This window comes from Eschrichtius robustus, chromosome 15 (genome assembly GCF_028021215.1).
Source record: "Eschrichtius robustus isolate mEscRob2 chromosome 15, mEscRob2.pri, whole genome shotgun sequence".
NCBI classification, from domain to species: Eukaryota; Metazoa; Chordata; class Mammalia; order Artiodactyla; family Eschrichtiidae; genus Eschrichtius; species Eschrichtius robustus.
Window position 1 is genome coordinate 77,193,087 of NC_090838.1, and position 24,060 is coordinate 77,217,146.

At 35.2% G+C, this 24,060-nt stretch overlaps 1 non-coding gene across 1 annotated transcript; it reads right to left on the reverse strand.

Annotated features, from left to right (window-relative positions):
• Positions 1-23,170: 23,170 nt before the first annotated feature.
• On the reverse strand, positions 23,171-23,277 carry LOC137778211 (U6 spliceosomal RNA). Its single transcript, XR_011076790.1, has one exon. It is a non-coding gene; the product is annotated as a U6 spliceosomal RNA (small nuclear RNA).
• Between the last annotated feature and the right edge of the window lie 783 nt (positions 23,278-24,060).

The window sequence follows — 24,060 nt, forward strand, 5'->3', positions numbered from 1 at the left end:
ACAGATAATAAACATTAAACATGTGAAATAACTGTTTCCAGTATGTTAAAAGGCAATATTTCCCATGCATATAGGAAAAAAAGAAAAAAAAGTCAAGCAGGGAAGGGGGAATCCGGAATTCAAAAGGAGGAGATAGGATAGGATGTATGGGAGGAAGCAAGAAGCAAATTTACCTATTTCATTTATCTCAGAAGTCTTTATTTGTTGAGTGAATCCCATATTGCATAAAGATTAAATTTATTTACTAAAATTGGAATTAGGAAACTCAAAGTTTCATTTGGTAATGATGATGGTAATAAAACTTTCTTGAGAACTTATTGTGATGAACACTGCTAAATTACACGAATTATTTTACATAATACTCACAGAAATATCTGAGACACTTAATGCTACTCCGTAAACTTTAAAGATCAGGAAAATATGGTTAAGAGAGGTGTAATAATTCACCCAGTTCCAGACATTGTCAGAGCTGAGATTTAATCTGTGTTTTTTTTTATCCCAAATCCATGCTATTATTCATTACTGTACCTCTCATATCTTTCTTGTCTATTTTTGGAATATATTCTGAACTCATGTTTATTAACTTTTCTATTTATACTTGCTTAACAATTAGAAAAATGTTTCTGGATGGTTCATGGATTTTTAGTGACTCCTTTTTATTAGCAATATTAGATACATATTCTAGAAAATTTAGGAAAAATGCAAAGAAAAATATGTGGGATCCTATAGTCTCAAGATCATTTTGCATATTTTCTTTGATGATTAGCTTTTTTACCTATCTATATGTCATGAGCATTTCCTTATATCTTTAAATATTTTCAAGGCCATATATAATAAGTATAAAGCAATTACCCACATGAAACTATCACAATTCATTTACCAATCCATTATAGTTGGAAATCGAGGTGGGTTTCCCATTTTTTTTATTTACCTAAACACAACATTAATTAGGTTTTCAGTGAAAAGTCATCATTTTCTAAAGACAACACCTAAATATGAAATGGCTACATGAAAAAAAAATAGATAATCAGAGGTATTACATTTAGCTATATCACTACTCCCCCCCAGAAAATCTGAATCATCCCACAGGCAAAATGTCAGCTTGTTCACATCCCAACATGCCAGTCAGTACTGTGGATATATAAGTATACGTACAATACGACCTGTAATGTATTTATTGTTTTTTCAGTTTTTTTTTTCTACAAACAGCTTGCTTATACAAACATGTTGTATTTATTGAGCACGTATGATAGGTCAGGAATTTTTTAAGTGCTTCAGATATTTTAATTCATTTTAATTCTTGAAACTATTCTATAAATAATAAATATTTTCTAGAATTTTGTGGTAGGCTGAATAACAGCTCTCCACTGATATACATGTTCCCATCCCTGGAACCTGTAAATATGTTACTTTACATGGCAAAAGTGACTTTGCTTGTGTGATTAAGTTGAGGATCTTTATTACCTTGGATTTTCTGAGTGGTTTAATGTAATCATGAAGGTCCTTACAATAAGGTATAATAAGGAGGCAGCAGGGTCAGAGTCAGAGGAAACAATATGAAGCTAGAAGCAGAAAGTAAAGTAAAATGGACCATAAGCCAAAGAATTCTCACAGTCTATAGAAGGTGAGGAAGGTGGAGAAATGAATCCTCTCCTAGAGCTTCCACAAAGAAGGCAGCCTTCCCAACCCTTTTTGGACTTCTGACTTCCATAACTGTGTATAATAAATCTGTTTTGTTATAAGCTACTAATTTTGTGGCAATTTGTTACAACCACAATAGGAAATTAATATGTATGTTCATACCTCGAAGAAGAATGCTGCTGTAGCACATATCTAAAAATGTGAAAATGGCATTGGAATACAGTAATGGGTAGAGGCTGAGAGAATTTTGAGGAGCATGCTTGAAACTGCATGTTAACTGAATGTTAGCAGAAATATGAATGTTAATGATTCTGCTAGTGACGATTCCAAAGAGTGAGGAACAAAGTAGAGAAAATCTATACTGTCCTAGAGAATACTTAAGTCATCACAAAGAGATTTCATAGAAATATAGACCTTAAATGCATTGTTTGTGAGGATTCAGAAGGAAGTGAAGAATACATTACTGAAAAATGGAGGAAAAGAGATACTTGTTATTTTAAGGCAGAAGCTTAGTGAAATTGTGTCCTACAGCTATATGGAAAACACAACTGGATATTTAGCTAAAGATATTCTCAAGCTAAGAGTTGAAGGCATAGCCTGCTTTCTGTGTCCTACTTATAGTAAAATGGGATAAATTGAGGGAATAACTATTAAGCAATAAGAATAAAGACTTGGTAATATGGGACATTATTGGCCTACCAATACAGATGTTGAAATTAAGAGATAACACTGGCAGGAAAGCATACTCTGGAGAGGAAACCACAGACCAAGTACAAATTTTTCCAGTGCCTTGGATGGATCAAAAGCTTAGAATATTCCGTCACACAGAGGACTCTTTGAAGATATTAGGCATGTGGCTCATGGGTCCCCTCAGAAATCTCAAGAGAAAAAATGGAGATGTAATTATCTAGGAAAGACCTGTACAAGAATGTCATGTTCCTGGGCTGACACTGTGCATGATATTGCAAACAAAAATCAATCAATCACATAGCTAGTAGATTTGGGATACTTACATTTTATTTATTCCTGCATTAGGCACTTTGGAAAGTAGGGCAGAATAATAAGCTTGATGACTGGTTCCAGAAAAATTACAAATTATTTGAGGATTTAAACATTTTTAAAGCGTGAGAAAAATAGACAAAAATGAAGAATAATGAAATGATTCACTGTGTTATAACATTGTAGTAGGAGTTGAGCAAAGAGGGAAATATGTGGAGGATTTGAGTCTTCCAGGAAGGAGGTATAATTTAAACTGGACTTTTAAGGATAGATGTTATTTTCATGTTGAGCAGAGTGGGAGACAAGCAATGAGAAAAAAATAACTTCTTGACATGTACACACTGCTATATTTAAAATAAATAACCAACAAGGAAAAAAAAAAAATAACTTCAGGGTATAGGTATAGATTGACTTAAAAGAGAAAGACTTAGTTTGAGCATTGGGGAGATTTTGCTAGATGGGTAAAATATGGTCAGAATATATAAAAGGTGAAGTTTAAATATTCCTCTTTTATTAGAGGAATAGTAGGGTATCATTGATAGGAATAAATTACTGGAGGCTTGAATCAATCACACTTGTGTTTGTTTTGAGTTAAAAAGCTTATCTTTTTTATAACAACACACCATGTTGAGGAAATAAATATGAGAATTATTAGATTGGCAAAAGTATAAACAGAAGAATGTAGTCTCTTTTACAATCAGAAAAGCATTTATTTATTTTTATGTCTTGCATGTTTATATTTGTGTGCATTTGTACTTACGCCCATAAAACATTAACTGTATAAGAATTCCAAGTCTATTTATGAAGGAGTGCAAATAATTATGCAGAAGTTCCTGTACAGTAAATCAAGCATCAAGCCAGTGTTTACCTAAAGGTGGAATGTGAAATGTGTCACAATTACAGGTTTTATTTGCTCTTGTTAAGCTCCAATTAATTTTGTTTCTATTCTTTTCCTTTTAATAAATTATTTCATCAAATTATATGTTTTCTAGAAGATTTTTCTTTGCCCAATTATTTTAAAATTACTCAGACCTTTTGTTAAAAAAATAACTCTTTTAGATTCAGAGACATTTTGAAGTATTTGAAAGCCAACTTGCTAAAAAGAAGCAGATAATAGGATCATTAAGCTTTGTTTCCCATTTGGGATAAAAGCATTACTATTGATTTAAAATGTACTAATTAAGCTAGTTTCAGAACCTTAAGGAGTTGGAACCTGAATAATCTGATTTCATGGTCTTTGGTTTTCTGCCTTTTAGCCCACATCTACATAAAATGGAGCAAATCATGTCAAGCTTCATCTACTGCTTTTACCTAATACGATTACTCTACTACAACTTTAGTTTTGTTAGTCACACATTTATTACCATTCCTACTCCCACATGTATCCTTTGTTGATTTCACAGTTTCTGGATTAGCGTCTACTTCCTTTCTTCTACATCATGTTCTTCAAAACAAACATATTCCTTAAAGTAACTTGTGAAACTACTCTCAGCTCTTTCTTTGTGCTTTTAAAATCCGTATATGGAAAATTATCAGGCATATTGGCAAATTTCTAAATAGTGAGTTGTCTTGTATTTTTTATGTAGCCTAAAGTTCAAGATTCTTAGAAAGTTCCCTCAATCTGCATATATTATCTTCAAATAAAATGCTATGTAAACGAACATATATAAAAAGTAATCAATAAAATACAATGACATGAAACATTTTCATTTATTTATTATTTTTAAATTAATTTTTATTGGAGTATAGTTGATTTACAATGTTGTATTCCCAATTTACTAACCCCTCTTTCCCCCTTGGTAACCTTAAGTTTATTTTCTACATCTGTGACTCCATTTCTGTTTTGCAAATAGGTTCATTTGTACCATATTTTTTAGATTCCACATATAAGCGATATCTTATGATATTTGTCTTTCTCTGACTTACTTCACTCAGTATAACAATCCTTAGGTCCACATATGTTGCTGCAAATGGCATTATTTCATTTTTTATGGCTGAGTAATATTCCCTTGTATATATGTACCACATCTTTATCCATTCCTCCATTGATGGACACTTAGGTTGCTTCCATGTTCTGGCTATTGTAAATAGTGCTGCAATGAACACTACGGTTCATGTATCTTTTCAAATTATGGTTTTCTCCAGTTATATGTCCAGGAGTCAGATTGCTGGATCATATGGTAGCTCTACTTTTAGATTTTTAAGGAACTTGCATACTGTTCTCCATAGTGGCTGTACCAATTTACCTTCCCACCAACAGTGTAGGAGGGTTCTCTTTTCTCCACACCCTCTCCAGCATTTATTGTTTGTAGATATTTTGATGATGGTCATTCTGAGCAGTGTGAGATGATACCTCACTGTAGTTTTGATTTTCATTTCTCTAATAATTAATGATGTTGAGCATCTTATCATGTGCCTCTTGGCCATCTGTATGTCTTCTTTGGAGAAATGTCTATTTAGATGTTCTGACCATTTTTTGATTGGGTTGTTTGTTTATTTGATATTGAATTGCATGGGCTGATTATATATTTTGGAGATTAATTCTTGTTGATCGCTTTTTTTGCAAATATTATCTTCCATTCTGTGAGTTATCTTTTCGTTTTGTTGATGGTTTCCTTTGCATGCAAAAGCTTTTAATTTTAATTAGGTTCCATTTATTTATTTTTGGTTTATTTTTATTACTCTTGGATGTGGATCAAAAAAGATCTTGCTGTAATTTATGTCAGAGAGTGTTCTGCCTATGTTTTCCTCTAAGAGGTTTACAGTATCTGCTCTTACATTTAGGTGTTTAATCCATTTTCAGTTTGTATTTGCATACAGTGTTAGACAATGTTCTAATTTTATTCTTTCACATGTAGCTGCCCAGGTTTCCCAGCACCACTTACTGAAGAGCCTGTCTTTTCTCCATTGTGTATTTTTGCCTCCTTTGTCATAGATTAGGTGGCCATAGGTGTGTGGTTTTATCTCTGGGCTTTCTATCCTGTTCCATTGATCTATATTTCTATTTTTGTGCCAGACCATATTGTTTTGATTACTGTAGCTTTGTAGTATATTCTGAAGTCAGGGAGCCTGATTTGTCCAGCTCCACTTTTCTTTTTCAACAGTCAGAGTCTTTTGTGTTTCCATAGAAATTGTAAAAATTTTTGTTCTAATTCTGTGAAAAATGTTATTGGCAATTTAGAAGGGATTGAATTGAATTTGTAGATTACTTTGGGTAGTATAGTCATTTTAACAATATTGATTCTTCCAATCCTAGAACATGGTATATCTCTCCATCTGTTTGTATCATCTTTCTTGGTATTTTATTCTTTTTGATGTGATGGTAAATGGGATTATTTCCTTAATTTCTCTTTCTGATCTTTTGTTGTTAGTGTATAGGAATGCAGGAGATCTCTGTGTAATAGTTTTGTACACTGCAACTTTACCAAATTCATTCATGAGCTCTAGTAGTTTTCTGGTTGCATCTTTAGGATTTTCTATGTATAGTATCATGTCATCTGCAAACAGTGGCAGTTTACTTCTTCTTTTCCTATTTGGATTCCTTTTATTTCTTTTTCTTCTCTGATTGCCATGGCTAGGACTTCCAAAACTGTGTTGAATAAAAGTGGAGTGAGTGGACATCTTTGTCTTTTTCTTGATGTTACAGGAAATGCTTTCAGTTTTTTTACCATTGAGAATGATGTTTGCTATAAGTTTGTCATATATGGCCTTTATTATGTTGAGGTAGTTCCCCTCTATGCCCACTCTCTGGAGAGTTTGTTTTTTTTTTTTTTTTTAATCATAAATGGGTGTTGAATTTTGTCAAAAGCTTTTTCTTCATCTATTGAGATGGTCATATGGTTTTTATTCTTCAGTTTGTTAAAGTGGTGTATCACATTGATTGATTTACATATGTTGAAGAATCCTTGGATCCCTGGGATAAATCTCATTTGATCATGGTGTATGATCCTTTTAATGTGTTGTTGGATTCGGCTTGCTAATATTTTGTTGAGGATTTTTGTGTCTCCGTTCATCAGTGATATTGGCCTGTAAATTTTTTGTGTGTGTGAGATATCTTTGTGTGGTTTTGGTATCAGAGTGATGGTGGCCTCATAGAATGAGCTTGAGAGCGTTCTTTTCTCTGTAAATTTTTGAAAGAGTTTCAGAAGTGTAGGTGTTAACTCTTCTCTAAGTGTTTGAGAGAATTCTTCTGTGAAGCCATCTGGTCCTGGACTTTTGCTGGTTGGAAAATTTTTAATCACAGTTTCAATTTCAGTACTTGTGATTGGTCTGCTCATATTTTCTATTTCTTTCTGGTTCCGTCTTAGAAGGTTGTGCTTTTCTAAGAATTTGTCCATTTTTTCTAGGTTTTCCATTTTATTCTCATGTAGTTGTTTGTAGTAGTCTCTTATGATCCTTTGTATTTCTGTGGTGTCAGTTGTAACTTCTCCTTTCTCATTTTTAATTTTATTGATTTGAGGCCTCTCCCTTTGTTTCTTGATGAGTCTTACTAAAAGTTTATCATTTTTGTTTATCTTCTCAATGAACCAAATTTTATTTTCCTTGATCTTCCCTATTGTTTTCTTCATCTCTATTTCATTTATTTCTGCTCTGTTCTTTATGATTTCTTTCCTTTTTCTAACCTTAGGTTTTGTTTGTTCTTCTTTCCCTTGTTGCTTTAGGTGTAAAGTTAGGTTGTTTATTTGAAATTTTTCTTGTTTCCTGAGGTAAGATTGTTTTGCTATTAACTTCCCTCTTAGAACTGCTTTTGCTGCATCCCATAAGTTTTGGATTGTAATATCTTCATTATCATTTGTCTTTAAGTATTTTTTGATTTCCTCTTTGATTTTGTTAGTGATCCATTGGTTGTTTAGTAACGCATTGTTTAGCCTCCATTTTTGGTGTTTTTTACATTTTTTTTTCCTGTAATTGATTTCTAATCTCATAGTGTTGTGGTCAGAAAAGATGCTTGATATGAATTCAATTTTCATAAATTTACCAAGGCTTGATTTGTGTCCCAAGATGCGTTCTATCCTGAAGAATGTTCCATGTGCACTTGAGAAGAAAGTGTATTCTGTTGCTTTCAGATGGAATGTCCTATAGATATCAGTTAAGTCTATTTGGTGTAATGTGTCATTGATTGCTTGTGTTTCCTTATTAATTTTCTGTCTGGATGATCTGTCCATTGGTGTAATTGGGGTGTTAAACTCCCCCACTGTTATTGTGTTACTTTTGATTTCTCCTTTTATAGCTTTTGGCCTTTGCCTTATATATTGAGGTGCACCTATGTTGGCTGCATAAATATTTATAATTGTTATATCTTCTCCTTGGATTGATCCCTTTATCTTTATGTAGTGTCCTTCACTGTCTTTTTTAATGGCCTTTGTTTTAAAGTCTATTTTGTCTGATATTAGAATTGCTACTCCAGCTTTCTTTTGATTTCTTTTGCATGGAATAACTTTTTCCATACCCTCATTTTCAGTCTGTAGGTATCCCTAGATTTGAAGTGTGTCCCTTGTAGACAGCATATATATGGGTCTTGTCTTTGTGTCCATTCAGACTGTCTATGTCTTTTGGTTGGAGCATTTAATCCATTTACATTTAAGGTACTTATTGATACATATGTTCTTATTACCATTTTCTTAATTGTTTTGGGTTTGTTTTTGTAGCTCATTTTTCTTCCCTTCCTCTTTTGTTCTCTTCTCCTGTGGTTTGATGACAATCTTTAACTCTGTGTTTGGGTTGCTTTTTCTTTTTTTTGTGTGTATCTGTTGTAGTTTTTGGGTTTGCTGTTCCCATGAGTATTTGATATAACAGTCTATATATGTACAAGGTTGTTTTAAATTGCAGATCTTTTTCCTGCCTATAGAAGTTTCTTTAGCATTTGTTGTAAAGGTGGTTTGGTGGTGCTGAATTCTTTAACTTTTCCCTTGTCTGTAAAACTTTTGATTTCTGTGTCAAATCTGACTGAGTGCCTTGTTGACTAGAATATTCTTGCTTGTAGGTTTTTCCCCTTCATCACTTTAAATATATCATTCCACTCCCTTCTGGCATGAGTTTCTGCTGAAAAATCAGCTGATAACATTATGGGGATTCCCTTGTATGTTATTTATTGCTTTCTCCTTGTTGCTTTAAATAATGTTTGTTTGTCTTTAATTTTTGTCAGCTTGATTAATATATGTCTCAGTGTGTTCCTCCTTGGGTTCGTCCTTTATAGGTTTCTCTGCATTTCCTGGACTTGAGTGAGTGCTTCCTTTCTCAAGTTAGGCAAGTTTTCACCTATAATATCTTCAAATATTTTCTCAGGCCCTTTCTCTTTCTCTTCTCCTTCTGGGACCCCTATAATGCAAATGTTGGTGTATTTAATGTTGTACCAGATTTCTCTGGGACAGTTCTCATTTCTTTCTTTTTTCTTTAGGCTGTTCTGTGGCAGTGATTTCCACCACTCTGTCTTCCACTTTGCTTATTTGTTCTTCTGACACGGTTATTCTGCTATTGTTTGCTTCTAGTGTATTTTTCATTTCAGTTATTGTATTGCTCATCTGTTCTTTAAATCTTCTAGCTCCTTGTTAAACATTTATTTTATCTTCTCAATCTGTGCATCCATTCTGTTTTTTTAAATCTTGGATCATCTTTACTACCATTACTCTGAATTCTTTTTTAGGTAGATTGCCTATCTCCTTTTCATTTAGTTGTTCTTATGGGTTTTTATCTGGTTCCTTTGTTTGCAACATATTTCTCTGTCATCTCATTTTGTCTAACTTTCTGTGTTTGTGGTCCCTGTTCACAGGCTGCAGGGTCATAGTTCCTCTAGCTTCTTTTGTCTCCCCCCTGGTGGTGAGGTTGGTCTAGGGGTTTGTGCAGGCTTCCTGTTGGGAGGGACTGGTGCCTGCCCTCTGGTGGGTGGAGCTGCATCTTGTCCCTCTGACAGGCAGGGACATGTCAAAGGGTGTATTTTGAGTTTGGTGTGAGCTCAGTACAACGTTAGGCAGTCTGTCTTCTGATGGGTGGGGCTGTGTTCCTATCTTGGTGGTTGCTTGACCTGATGTTTTCCAGCCCTGGACCCTCCAGTATGAGGGGTTGGGCCAGTCTTAAAGCCAAAATTTGGAACTCCAGGAGAGCTCACTCTGATCAATATTCCCTGGGGCTTCCACTACCCATGTCCTTGTCCTCACAGTGAGCTATAGTCTACCTTGCCTCCCCAGGAGACCCTCCAAGACCCCTTGGCAGGTGTAGCCCAGGTTCCTATGGAGGTACTGCTTAGTTCTCGGTCCCAGTGTGCGTGAGAACTTGTGTTCACCTTCCAAGAGTGGAGTTTCTGTTTCCCCCAGCCCTGTGGATCTTCTGCACTCAAGCGCTGCTGGACTTCAAGTCTAAATACCTGGGGGTTCTTTCGCCCAATGCCAGACCCTCAGGCTGTCTTGGAGGGCAATTTTATATGGAAACCTCGCTGTGTACCTGTGTGGGTTTAATTTTTTTTGGTGCAAGAGTTTTTTCAATATAGATGTCTGCCACCACTTTCCTCTGTATATGCTGGCCATTATCTCCTTTATAGGAGGTGTGACTAATATTGTGGTGACCAGAGACTGCAATAGATATTGAGCAGTGCCTCCCCTTTACTCTTTAGCTGTCACTGCTGTTCAGAGGTAGGGTCTGCTCCCTAGCTGTTGGAGTAGTTGCCTCCAGATCTATTTCTTAGCTGTGTTTCTGCTCTGCAGTGTGAGGTAGGTGGGATTGGAGCACTCCCACTGCAGAGGAGGCCACTGAGTATTCCTCCTCTGGAGTTGTTCACCTGTGCATATGCTTGGTTGTGTCAAGTTTCACCCATTGTGCTAGCTCTCAGATTACTGTGCTGTTGACACTGTTCTTGGCCCCACCTTAACTGGGGGTATGCTGGCAATTGGCCCTGGTGTCTCTCAGGCATTGTTTTCACCAGGCCTCCAGCATAGATCCACTAATGTCAGATCCCAGGGTTGTAGTAATCATGGATCTGGACTGCCATGGGCCCTATGGGGGTAGCCCAAACTCTGGCCTGGCCCAATGCCCATGTGTATGTGCCAAGAAAGTCTACAGCCACTAAAGTGAGGCCCATCTTGCCTGCAGGAGCACTTGCTGCCCATTCAGATGTTCTGTAGGCACTGAGCTTACAAAGCTTGTCATGGGGGTGTCAATTCTTGGTTTGTGCAGCTGAGAGGAGAGATTTCAGCTTTTCTTCCTTAGTTGTATGGCCCCTTGGGCTCAGCTATGGTTTCAGCCCCATGTCTGCATGTGTGTCACCCACAAGGATCTTCTCCCGAGGCTGCCCTGGAGCACATTATTCCACCTTGGTGAGGAGTGGGCACAGAGATGGTGACAGCGGGGTCACAGGAACCCCAGTGAGGATGGGGCACATGGGATAGCTGGGAGCCATGGACACGAGAGAGCTGGCCCTGGTGGCAGCACTTCCTAGTGCCCGGGAGACAGGGGCCAGTGCGTGAGGAGAGAGGCTGCAATGGCTCCCTGGCCACTCGTGTATCACTCAACAATGGTGCTTCACTTCTATGACAGTCTGGGTTTTGTCCACAAGCATTGCCAGTTTTAGATTTCCTCACTTCTGCCCCTTCAGACTGTCTCCCTGCAGCCAACAGCAGTCCTCTCCCTGGGTCTGCTCTCCAAACCCTACATCCCAATACCCAGCCCCCATTTGCAATGGACACACATCTTAGGCTGGGAAACGCAGGGCTGTGACATGGGCCATCTGTGTAGGTCTCACACTGTCCTGCCTGCCACATACTGGTTGCTGCATTCTCCTCTGATAGCTCCCAAAGCTCCCATTCTGTCTCAACTGATCTCCCCGCTGGTGAGGCTTCCCTGAATTCAGGAGCCTCTCCTCTACTTCAGCTCCCCCACCCCCAGGGGCACAGGTCCTGTCCTGCTTCCTTTCCTTCCCCTTTTCCTTTTTTCTTTCTTTCATCCTACCTGGTCACGGGGTATCTCTCTTGTCCTAAAAGTTGTCTAATTTCCTCTGCTAGTGTTCAGCTGGTGCTCTGTGAGAATTTTTCCATTTATATATCTATTCTTGACACATTTGTGAGATGAACTCCACGTCTTCTTACTCCTCCACCATCTTGACTCCTCTGAAACATTTTCAAATATAACAGTCAGTTCTAATTTGTATTCTCCTTCCCCCCACAACTACAATCCCATATAATACTGGATTAAAAAAAAGACAATTTCATTTTTTAATTGATAAACTTCAAACAAATATAAGGAAATCTCTAAGTGTTAAAATAAAGAAGGAAATCAGAATGAAACAGGTAAACACACTGGTTCCTGGTGTGCTAAGTCATTAGGGCTTATAGACTCAGAGGATCTGGATATTTGGGGCAATGGGTATATTACTCAAATGAATAAAGAAATGATTTCCTGTCACTAGGGCAAAAGGAAAAATAGAACTGAGGCAACTATCATATATTTTGGCTCTAATATCACTCTGTCCACACTAAAAGGAAGTAAGAAAAAATTGCCTTCCCCATTACTAAAGAAAGATATGCTAATGGACATAACTATGAAAAAATATGTTGCAGGAGAAATCAAAACTGCAGTTAAAAACAACTGCTTGTGACCAACATGAGATAACAGAACTTAATTTTCTCCTGCCCCTAACAATTATAAAAAAAAAAAAAAAAAAAATCAAAATATATGAAAGAATGGATTTCAGAGAGTGAACATCAAGCACTAAGTGATAGTGAACACTGAAAAAGAGGAAATGAATGAGGTGGCCATATGATTGTGCCTGACTACTGACTGGAGAGAGCTTCTAGAGTGTAGTGCAAGAAGGTGAAAATGAAGTCTGGCAGTCTCCCTAAGTTGAGAAGACAGATCTGGAAGTCCCAATAGATCAAAGTAGTCAGAGCTCATAAGGCAGATTAAAGAAGAAGAGGAAACAATATAGAAAGAGTTGGGGCTTTTGATACTTGCCAATGTTCCTCTTAATGTTGAACCTGAGCATTGATCAGCACATGCATGTTAGGAAACTACCTAAGGTCTGGAAAAGACCTACCCCAAAGGAGCAGATAAAACAATTCCCAGGGATCACAAAGCACTGGAATTGTTTCATGTTCCCACCAGCTAAAGGAAATAACCCACTGGACATTGGGTTGAGTAATAATTAGAAGGGAAATTCCCCAGTAGTAGGACAAAGTCAGCCCTAGATTAAAGTAGCCTATAAAGTTAAAAAAAAAAAAAAATCTTGGGAAAAAATTAAGTTGTTTCTAAGTAACTGCATCACAAAACAAAGCTTAATAATTTTATAGGAATATGAAATAAGACACAAAAAGATAAATTCACAATACCTGGCACCTTATCAAATATTACCAAGCCTGAAAAGAAGTGGGAAAATGTAATCCCTAATGAGATAAATAAATCTTTATAAAATGGCGCAGGAATACCACAGATTTTATAATTAGTACATAAGGACATTAAAGCAGTTATAACTCTTTTCCATATCTTCAGGGGGGTAGAGGAAAAATGTAAGCATATTAAGTGAGACATAGAAGAAATTTAAAATGAGGTTCAGATTGAATTTCTATATATTAAAATCACAGTGTCTGACATGAAAAATTCACTTGATCATATGAATGGCAGATTAGAAACTGCAGGAAAACAGGTGAGTGAGCATGTAAACACAGCAGTAAAACTAACCAAAACAAAACACATTGAGAAAATAAGACATTAAAAAGATGAAGGGGACGTCAGTGGAATTTTGAACAGTTTCAAGAAGCCTAATATATGTGTAATAAGAGTCACTGAAGTGGAGAAGAGGAAGGTGGGTCAGATAAAATATTTAAAGTAATAGTGAATAAAACTTGCCCCAAATTTGATTAACACTACAGACACACAGATTCAAGAAGTTCAAAGAATCCGAAGCTCATCCTTGAAGAAGAAAATTACAGAAAAGTCACATGATATTGAATTCCTTAAAACCAGAGAAAAAGCAAATATTTTAGAATCAGCTAGAGGGAACTAAAGAGATTTTACAAGCAGCAGAACAAATATTAGAATGACAACAGAGTTCAACTGGAAAAAATAAGAGCCGGGAGACACCGAAGCAGTATCTTTGAAGTATTAACGGAAAAAAGTCAACTTAGCAAAAATATATTTTATAGTTATATTTTCAAAAGCAAAATAAAGACTTTTCCAGATATAATAAAGCTAAAATAATTGTTACCAGCATAACTGTACCATGGAAATTTTAAAGCAGACAGAATGAAAGCAATGTCATATGGAAATCTATATCTAATCAAAGGAATTATGAGCACCACTCCCTCTAAAAAAGCTAAATAGGTGGGTAAATAAGCCATGTTTTATTATAATTTTGAAATCTCTTTTAAGATATTGTTTAAAGCAAAAACAATAATGATACAATTTAAAGTTTATTAAAGTGCATTACAATAATATAGCAAATGGCAGGAGGAGAAACTGGTTATATAGATACACCATAAACTATAAATCAACGTTAAAGAAAAGGGTTGTGGTGAATAAATCAACTAAGAAGGTCAAATAGAGTTACTAAAATATACACAACTAATACAACAGGTGGCAAAAGAGAAGAAAAGGGGAGAAAATGAAATTAATAGAAATAAATAGCAGTATAGTACATTTAAACTCAAGTATATTGATAGCAACATTAAATCAATATGGTTTAGACACTCCAATTAAATATCAGAAATATACTAAAGAAAAATCCACTCTAAATATAGCATTATAATTAGATAAAATTAAAAGACATAACATGCTAACACTAATTTAAAAAATGATGGAGTACTTATTTACATATCAAGTATAATTTCTTAGCAAAAAATATTACCAAGAATGAGGAGAAATATTTCTCACTGGTAATGGAATTGATTCATCAAAATGATAGCAATCTTAATGTTTATGCATCTTATAATAGCACTTATAAATACATGAAACAAAATTTAATTGAATAAGAAATGTAATAAAGAAGTATACAAATCTATAGTTTTATTTGAACATTGATATTTGAACATTGATGCAAGTAGATAGAAAATCAGTAAGGTATAAAAGACATAAACAACAGTGTCAATCATAAAAAAAATCCATAATAAATTCAAAGGAATTAAACCTATAAATAGAATCTTTTCTGATTACAATGGAATTAAACTAGAAAATAATAATAGATCTTTTGAAAATGTCCAAATGTTTGGAAACTAAATAACATATTCCTGAATAACAACAAAAGCAGAAACAAATAGGGAAATTAAAATCCATTATGGACCAAATAAAAAATACCATGAGAACCTATAAAAAAATGTGAAAGCAGAGTAAAGAAATGTTTTGTGGGAGATTTGTAGCCATAATGAACTATGTTAGAATACATATGAGAAAAGTCACAAATTAATTACCTAAATTTCCACATTAAGAATTTAGATAAAAAGAACAAATTGACCAGTAGGCTGTCCAAACTGGCACTGGTGCCCCTCCAAAGTGGCTTCCTCTTTAGGGGGTAACCCTGCCCCACAGGTGGGTGGCCTTGGCCACCACCAGTGCACTTGAAAAGCTCTTGCTCCAGGGGGCCAGTCCTGCACACCATCATTCCCACAACACATGTGACCAGGCCTTGCAGGCACTCATACTTGGGACCAACCCCACTAATCATCATCAGCAGCAACAGTTATGGCCAGAACTCTCAAGATAAATATATACTAGTGTTGCTGAAGGAAAGCAGAGGTCTATATTTTAAGAGTCAGAGAAAAGATCACTGTTTAAGCTCCAAAACCCACAGGATATCCACAGTTCTTTATCCAACAGTGCAATTGGTTGAGGGCTCTGAGTACCTATTATTCCAAATATACCTCCTGAAAGAGAAAATGAAGATGACTGATTCAATCAAATTTTCAATTAGAAATGTTCTTTAACATGGTGGTCATATAAAGATTCATGGCTTGTTTCTGTATTTTGAGTAAGTTAAACTATGCTTCAATTCCTCAACTCTAAATAGATTCAATTACTAGAATAGTATTAGATATCACAGACAGGGAGAGTGATCTCTTAACCTACTATCTATATGAAATGGAATTGTATTCCATCAGAATATAACAAGTACTTTGCATAACTGAGTTTGTTGTTGTTATATATTTTTTAACAGAATTAATCAGTCCTTTTGCTTTTGACTTAATTGTTGAAAAGCACGCTAAATCGTCTTTGTTTACTCCTGTTGTCATAAATATGGACAAAAGATTTTAAAGGGCCTCTCATCCATTTCTTAAGGAGGTAGCATAAGGCAATAAACTTAGAATTAGGACCGAGGTCAATAGCTGTCTGTTCCTGTAACTTAATAGCCATTATTTAGCAAAATACTTATTCATTTAATTACTTATGTCCTTTTTTCATTAAACTATAAAATGAGTGATTTCTGATCTATTTAATTTAAAACAATGGTCAAAATTAAAATGACACAGATATATAAATATACTTTGTAACTTATAAAGTTCTATATAAGCATTCATCCATATTAATATGAAAAATATTTCTAACTTTACAGTGTGAACATAAGCCAAAGTATGAGCTGGGAGTTGCTGAGAATTTTCTACCTCTGATATTAACATTTTTTTCTTACTATTTTTGAATTCTTATGACTTAACCTATTTAAACTCTGAGGTTGCACTACACCTTGTTTTATTTGCACTAACTTGCAGTTCATTAGGCTGTATGAGAAGCTGGTTGCTGTCCATATTTATATATGGTTAAAAAATAAAAGCAGCTATATCCCCTTAAAAAACTAATATAAGATTGTATGTCAAAAACAGAACAAATTAAATACAAAATGATCAAAACACATTAAAAATAAAGATAAGGGGGCTTCCCTGGTGGCGCAGTGGTTGAGAGTCTGCCTGCCAATGCAGGGGACACGGGTTTGAGCCCTGGTCTGGGAAGATCCCACATGCCGCGGAGAAACTAAGCCTGTGAGCCACAACTACTGAGCCTGCGTGTCTGGAGCCTGTGCTCAGTAACAAGGGAGGCCGCGATAGTGAGAGGCCCGTGCACCGTGATGAAGAGTGGCCCCCGCTTGCCGCAACTAGAGAAAGCCCTCACACGGAAATGAATACCCAACACTGCCAAAAATAAAAATAAATTAATTAATAAAAAATTTTTAAAAATAAAGATAAGGTAATAAATTAATGAAATAAAACATTAAATAATAAAGAAAATCAGATCAGTCAAATGTAATTTCTTCCAGAAGATCAGTTAGATTCTAGAAAGATTTATCGATTAAGAGAGTGAGATTCAGAGAAATTACTAATATAAGGGGTGAGAGAGATGATAAGGGGATATTATGAAAAACGATGATAATAAATTTGACAGTTTAGTTGGAGAAATACCTAGAGAATTAACAAACTTACAAAGGTCACTCAATGAGAAATGAATAACCAGAACACTGTATATATATTCAATAAAATAATTTGTGGTTAAACAATTTTCAAGAAAGAAAATTTTAGACCCAGAAGGCTTCCTTTATTTCTTTCAAAAAATTAAAGAAGAAAAATACTAATATACTAAATACTAAAGTACTAATTGCTGGTATGCAAACCCAGGATCTTCCCAGGTAAAATCTGAAACAGGCCTCTGAACATGGAGGGCAAGGAGTGATGGAAGAAGGAGACAGAATGTTCTAGATTGGTAGGTGGCAGGTTTGATAAGCAAGGGAACTTATATATGAGACTTGTCTTGGGTGGTTGCAAGAAGAGTAGATTTCCGCATTCAACAGCCCCCAAGAGTTTATATAGAGACTGTAACTGCGTTCAGTCATATATACCATCCAGATAGTCTCAACACATTGCTCTCAAACCTTTCCTTGGCAATGGCTTCACATAGGGAGGTGAGCACAGCATACATTCCAAGGACAGAGGAAGGGTTCGGGAGCCTCTGATCACCCAAGTCCTGCTTGTGGGTCAATTGAGGGTCAAGCCTTCTTGATGACCTCCTCCACACTAATCCACTAAAATACAAATATAAAAGTACTAAACTTCAAAACTTTTGTGTTTGATGCTGCACAGAACATCCACTAATAGGCAAAATAAGTGTGGAAGACTTTAGCATATTAAATGATCTCCAATATTTATCAAATAGATAAATACTGTAATTGATAGTGATTATTTCACACATCAAAATGGGCACTATCATTGTTAAAATTTATTTATCTGTTTTATCAATTTTATTTTCTTTCCAAAGAATCTCTTTTAAACATGCTTACAAATGGAAAGATTAAGCATATTTGTTAATAACTTAATCTACATTAACTAAATTATTATCTGTATGAGCAAAGTACACATATTCATATAACTATACTCTACTGCGAGCTTAGTTGAAAGTTTTTAATGGATCTCTTTCCTCTAAGATAGATGGAAAATAAAAACCCACATACACTGGAGAGTTGGTATAAATTCCTAAAAAGACATCTATGTTGAAGAGTAAGATTTTATCATTGAAATCAAGGGAACTAGTCAAGAAAATGATTGTGAGTTGCACTTTTATTTCAAAAAGATTAAATGACCTGTTTACTCCAATCTTTATTTTCTCATAGAGTCTATGAGCACAGGACACCATGGTAATTATTACTACTGAACTAAAGAAATGACATTTCTTTGTGGCAAATTTAGTGATGACATTTAATTTATTCAAAAGATGTCATTTGAAATTAGACTGTCAGGACTTGAATTCTGATTTTGCCTAGTCTTTTGTCAAAGTAGACTATGTGTCCAAAATACTCTTTGGACAAAAATATTCACTTTTCTGAGTCTTTGTTATTTCATCAATAAAGTAGTGATAGAAAAAAAAAAAATAAAGTAGTGATAGAAATAGAGATTACCTCAAAAGTAGATTACAAGGATTGAAAATTGCATAAATAACTCAGAAGAGTCCTTGGTATATCTAACCACTTAATAACATTAGCTGTGATTGTTGTCATCATGGTAGTAAAGTATATTTACATTTGTACCTTGATTCAAGCTTTGAGTCTATGCTTCTATCTTGCATAGACTAGTCTACTAGTCTTATCTAGTTAAATTAGTAATATCAAAGAATTAGACTCAAAGGCCAGCATTCCTTAACAAATTTTGGAAATGATCAATTCAAAAGGTAAATATTCTTAAAATGTTTGAGGTAAATTCAAATATAGGCTTCATATGCATATTGATTATTAAAATCATATGGGGTTTCTCAAAGGTATCATCACGCTTTTAGCTGAATCTCATGAAGATCAGAAGTTTATTATGATTCCAGCAAATGTGAATCCAACATAGGTGAAAATCAATTGAAACTCTTACTCAAGAGGTTTACAAGTTTATTTGATTCATAAACATCAAACAGTGCATCCTTTTTTTAATTAAGAAAATCTAGGTCAACAAACATATTTACACATATGATTTAATGTAACTTTATCTATTTGGGGATTATGCAGTATCCAAAATATACTTTTATTATTATCTAATCCTTTCTAATTACCTACAAATTCCTTTGGGGAGCTTTTGCTGCTTTATGTTTTCTATGCAATTGGGGATAGATATATAACTTGCATTAAATACTAAGTCAATTCTAAAAAGTCTGTCGGGCTTCTCTGGTGGTGCAGTGGTTGAGAATCTGCCTGCCAATGCAGGGGATACGGGTTCGAGCCCTGGTCTGGGAAGATCCCACATGCCTGGGGCAACTGAGCCCGTGAACCACAACTACTGAGCCTGCGCGTCTGGAGCCTGTACTCCGCAAAAAGAGAGGCCACGACAGTGAGAGCCCCGCGCACGGCGATGAAGAGTGGCCCCCGCTCGCCACAACTAGAGAAAGCCCTCACACAGAAACGAAGACCCAACACAGCCAAAAATAAATAAATAAATTTATAAAAAGAAAAAAAATCTGTCTTTAGACTGCATTCTTTTTATGAAACAGGTATTTAATGATATTAGGTTATTTATTTAAAAAGCAATGAGCAGCCATGATGCAGTAAATGGTATTTGAATTGTCTTTCTATTCTAACCAACTTCAAAATATATGAAATGATTTTTTCAGACAATGTGTAACAGGCAGCATAGCCTGTGGGTCTTGAGACAAGACCAAAAATTAAGTGAGTCCTGTCATCACACTGGTTATGGGATTGACATTTCTTTCAAGACCATGGAGAAGCAAGTATGAAGTCTTGCTGGGTTGAGCAGACAAATAATAGAATTGAGAGAAATAGTGGGTAGAATTTACAGGGTAGATTATGAGGGCCTCTGAAATCTGCTTACAGTTCCTCTTGAGCCTTTGGTTAAATACTAATGTCTACATGTTTAGGGTCAACTACACAGGGCCAGGCAAATAGTAATTACTAGGGAAAGAACTACTGCTAGGGAGCTCTAAACTGACCAATTTTCAGAGCTCACAAATATACATTTCCTCTTAGAGGATATAAGAGTTGTGTTGCTGCACATCTTTCTTTTTTTTTTTTTTTAATTTAATTTAATTTAATTTTTTAAACAGCATGTCCTTATTAGTCATCAATTTTATACACATCAGTGTATATATGTCAATCCCAATCGCCCAATTCAGCACACCCCCAACCCCACCCCCCTGCCGCCTTCCCCCCTTGGTCTCCATAAGTTTGTTCTCTACATTTGTGTCTCAATTTCTGCCCTGCAAACTGGTTCATCTGTACCATTTTTCTAGGTCCCACAAATATGCGTTAATATACGATATTTGTTTTTCCCTTTCTGACTTATTCCACTCTGTATGACAGTCTCTAGATCCATCCACGTCTCTACAAATGACCCAATTTCGTTCCTTTTTATGGCTGAGTAATAGTCCATTGTAGATATGTACCACATCTTCTTTATCCATTCATCTGTCGATGGGCATTTAGGTTGCTTCCATGACCTGGCTATTGTAAATAGTGCTGCAATGAACATTGGGGTGCATGTGTTTTTTTGAATTATGGTTTTCTCTGGGTATATGCCCAGTAGTGGGATTGCTGGATCATATGGTAATTCTATTTTTAGTTTTTTAAGGAACCTCCATACTCTTCTCCATAGTGGCTGTATCAATTTACATTCCCACCAACAGTGCAAGAGGGTTCCCTTTTCTGCAGACCCTCTCCAGCATTTGTTGTTTGTAGATATTCTGATGATGCCCATTCTAACAGGAGTGAGGTGATACTTCATTGTAATTTTGATTTGCATTTCTCTAATAATTAGTGATGTTGAGCAGATTTTCATGTGCTTCTTGGCCATCTGTATGTCTTCTTTGGAGAAATGTCTATTTAGGTCTTATGTCCATTTTTGGACTGGGTTGTTTGTTTTCTTAATATTGAGCTGCATGAGCTGTTTATATATTTTGGAGATTAATCCTTTGTCTGTTGATTCATTTACAAATATTTTCTCCCATTCTGAGGGTTGTCTTTTTGTCTTGCTTATGGTTTCCTTTGCTGTGCAAAAGCTTTGAAGTTTCTTTAGGTCCCATTTGTTTATTTTTGTTTTTATTTCCATTACTATAGGAGGTGGATCAAAAAAGACCTTGCTGTGATTAATCCTAAAGAGTGTTCTTCGTATGCTTTCCTCTAAGAGTTTTATAGTGTCCAGTCTTACATTTAGGTTTCTAATCCATTTTGAGTTTATTTTTGTGTATGGTGTTAGGGACTATTCTAATTTCATTCTTTTACATGTAGCTGTCCAGTTTTCCCAGCAGCACTTATTGAAGAGACTGTCTTTTCTCCATTGTATATCTTTGCCTCCTTTGTCATAGATTAGTTGACCATAAGTGCGTGGGCTTATCTCTGGGCTTTCTATCTTGTTCCATTGATCTATGTTTCTGTTTTTGTGCCAATACCATATTGTCTTGATTACTGTAGCTTTGTAGCATAGTCTGAAGTCAGGGAAGCTGATTCCTCCAGCTCCATTTTTTTCCCTCAAGACTGCTTTGGCTATTCAGAGTCTTTTGTGTCTCCATACAAATTTTAAGGTTTTTTGTTCTAGTTCTGTAATAAATGCCATTGGTAATTTGATAGGGATTGCAATGAATCTGTAGATTGCTTTGGGTAGTATAGTCATTTTCACAATATTGATTCTTCCAATCCAAGAACATGGTATATCTCTCCATCTGTTGGTATCATCTTTAATTTCTTTCATCAGTGTCTTATAGTTTTCTGCATACAGGTCTTTTGTCCCCCTAGGTAGGTTTATTCCTAGGTATTTTATTCTTTTTGTTGCAATGGTAAATGGGAGTGTTTCCTTAATTTCTCTTTCAGATTTTTCATCATTAGTGTGTAGGAATGCAAGAGATTTCTGTGCATTAATTTTGTATCCTGCAACTTTACCAAATTCATTGATTAGCTCTAGTAGTTTTCTGGTAGCATCTTTAGGATTCTCTATGTATAGTATCATGTCATCTTCAAACAGTGACAGTGTTACTTCTTCTTTTCCAATTTGTATTCATTTTATTTCTTTTTCTTCTCTGATTGCCGTGGCTAGGACTTCCAAAACTATGTTGAAAAATAGTGGTGAGAGTGGACATCCTTGTCTTGTTCCTGATCTTAGAGGAAATGCTTTCAGTTTTTCACCATTGAGAATGATGTTTGCTGTGGGTTTGTCACATATGGCCTTTATTATGTTGAGGTAGGTTCCCTCTATGCCCACTTTCTGGAGAGTTTTTATCAGAAATTGGTGTTGAATTTTGTCAAAAGCTTTTTCTGCATCTATTGAGATGATCATATGGTCTTTATTCTTCAATTTGTTAATATGGTTCATCACATTGATTGATTTACGTATATTGAAGAATCCTTGCATCCCTGAGATAAATCCCACTTGATCATGGTGTACGATCCTTTTAATGTGTTTTTGGATTCTGTTTGCTAATATTTTGTTGAGGATTTTTGCATCTATATTCATCAGTGATATTGGTCTGTAATTTTTTTTTTTTTTTTTGTAGTATCTTTGTCTGGTTTTGGTATCAGGGTGATCGTGGCCTCATAGAATGAGTTTGGGAGTGTTCCTTCCTCTGTAATTTTTTGGAAGAGTTTGAGAAGGATGGGTGTTAACTCTTCTCTAAATGTTTCATATAATTCACCTGTGAAGCCATCTGGTCCTGGACTTTTGTTTGTTGGAAGATTTTTAATCACAGTTTCAATTTCATTACTTGTGATTGGTCTTCTCATATTTTCTATTTCTTCCTGGTTCAGTCTTGGAAGGTTATGCCTTTCTAAGAATTTGTCCATTTCTTCCAGGTTGCCCATTTTATTGGCATAGCATTGCTTAGTAGTCTCTTAGGAAGCTTTGTATTTCTGCAGTGTGTGTTGTAACTTCTCCTTTTTCATTTCAAATTTTATTGATTTGAGTCCTCTCCCTCTTTTTCTTGGTGAGTCTGGCTAATGGTTTATCAATATTGTTTATCTTCTCAAAGAACCAGCTTTTAGTTTTATTGATCTTTGTTATTTTTTTTCTTTGTTTCTATTTCATTTATTTCTGCTCTGATCTTTATGATTTCTTTCCTTCTGTTAACTTTGGGTTTTGTTTTTTCTTCTTTCTCTAGTAAAAATATGGAATTTTCCATTAATTTGCATGTCTTCCTTGCACAGAGGCCATGCTAATCTTCTCTGTATCGTTCCAATTTTAGTATATGTGCTGCTGAAGTGAGCAATGCTGCACATGTTTGACAGCATTTGTTATTTTGTTATTTTAAAACTTAAAAAGAAAGATGCTTGCCTGATGAGCGTGATATAGACACATTGCATGAGTGTGAAGATGCCATTAAACATCTGTGACATTCAGTAGCATCTTCAGAAGAGCCATGCCTTAGATAGAATTAAAAAAAAAAAACTTAAAAATATCTATTACAAATATATTCAAGGATTAAAGAAATATATCAACATAATATAGAAAGAAACTGAAATTATTAAGGGGAACCTAAAGGACCATCTAGATCTAAAAATAATGCAAAAACTAAAATAAAGCCAAATCACAGAATGGGTTTATCTGTAGATTTGACACAAAAATGAAGATTAGTACTCCTGAAGGCACAGGGAAAAAAAAACAACACAAAAATGAAGTAAAAGAGGAAAAAAAGGTTGGTATGGGGGAAAATAAGGAACCGAACAACAACAATAAGTGGCCTAATATTCTTATACTTTGAATTCCAGTAGGAAAATAAAAGAAGATGGAAGGGAAGAAAAATCATATTGAAAAAATTCACACAGGTACACATACAGTTTTTCACAAAGTATAGTGTTTCATACTTAAATGCATTTTTATATAACAAAGAGGAAGGGAGTCAGCAATCATGTTCAAAACTACCAAAGAAATTAAGATGAAGACTCATATTAGGTTTTGGTTTAGAAATTTAGAGAACACTTTTGACCTTGAATATAATTTCAGTATAGATATGGGAACTAAACAGATTACAATAAAAAAGGTGGAGGATTTT